The sequence below is a fragment of the Megascapheus bottae genome, chromosome X (assembly GCF_031878675.1).
Source record: "Megascapheus bottae isolate mThoBot1 chromosome X, mThoBot2.hap1, whole genome shotgun sequence".
NCBI classification, from domain to species: Eukaryota; Metazoa; Chordata; class Mammalia; order Rodentia; family Geomyidae; genus Megascapheus; species Megascapheus bottae.
In genome coordinates, this window is record NC_143547.1 from 26,941,321 (window position 1) to 26,942,622 (window position 1,302).

At 51.0% G+C, this 1,302-nt stretch overlaps 1 pseudogene; it reads right to left on the reverse strand.

Moving 5' to 3' along the window:
* Nucleotides 1-334: 334 nt before the first annotated feature.
* LOC150040636 (transcription initiation factor TFIID subunit 8 pseudogene) lies at nt 335-1,053 on the reverse strand (annotated as a pseudogene).
* Nucleotides 1,054-1,302: the final 249 nt, after the last annotated feature.

Sequence of the window (1,302 nt, forward strand, 5' to 3'; positions counted from 1 at the left end):
GCAGCTTGGCCTGATTAGGAAAATGTCATTTGTACTGTCATTCTTTCCTCAACCCAAACACCCAGGAAAAATGTATTTATTTGGGTGTTAGTACTGAGGCTTGAACTCAAGGCCAGGGTGCCTTTGTTTTTCTGCTCAATGCCATTCTACCAACATAGCTCCACTTCTAAAATGGTTCATCTGAATGGCAGTTTTGCTATGGAGTCATGCTGGACGGCACCTGGTGGCCTTGGCTTGCCACACAGAAGGTCACCCTCTCCGAGCTTCTCCAGTGGCTTTTCTTCTCCCAACAGGGTAATCTTCACAGCCCTCACGGGCTGGCTTCTTTTGCAGCTCACGAGAGGGACTTCTTCCTGCGGATCTTAGGCTTCCTCACGGGTCGCTGATAGGGGTTATCAATGAGCTCTCCTCATCATTCCGGCCTCCAGACAAGGAGGAATTCTACTGCAGGACAGAAGTGTTCTCGTTCTCGGCTCCAGAATTGTCCGTGTTGACGTGAAGAGGAGTGGGTCTCTTCCATCTGCTGCAGCTCCAGCTGAGAGGGGAAGAGGGCCGTCAGGTAGGGGATGATGAATGGAGGAGCCGCCATCAATGGGAAGGTGCTGACGTCATCCCTGAAAAGGCTCTGGGTTTCGCCTTCTTGGCCATGAAGCGGGTGAGTGCCCGCTCCACATCTCACCTGTGAGATGCAGCCTTCTCCCGCAGGACCTGGTAGTCGGACACAGGCTCTTGGTAGGTCGGAGTTTTGAAGTAGGTATGGGGATCAGGAAACTCAGGAAAGTGGCTTGGGATGTGTGCTGGGTGGGGTCGGTTCTGCCCTGCAGTGAGGGCTTTGGGGGTCACTGGCTGATTGGTCACTGGAGGGGCCGTGATGACCATCTTCTGAGATCGCTTTGCATAAGCAGGGAGGGTATCCATATTGAAACCTATCTCAACCAGTGTGACCACAATATCTGACAGTGTGGGCTGGGTGCTTGCAGCGTGCTCACAGTAAGACTTGGAGCTCCGTCCAGTTTCTGAGATGTAGCTCTGTAGCATCTCTGTCAATGTTTCCACATATGCTATTTCTGCACTATCAAACCCAGCCTCTGTCAGTAAGGAGCTCATAACCACTTGCAAGGTTCTTCTCTGTGCTAGATGGTATTTATTGTTCTGGATCCAGTGGCTCTGGCCACTGTGTTGGCCCTCTTCCTCTGGCGTAATCTAATTGGTGATTTAAAGGGAGGGTTCATATTCATTTATTACATCTTGTTAGTCACGGACTAGGAGCATGGCCCTTACAAAAGTTTCTGCAATAGGTCG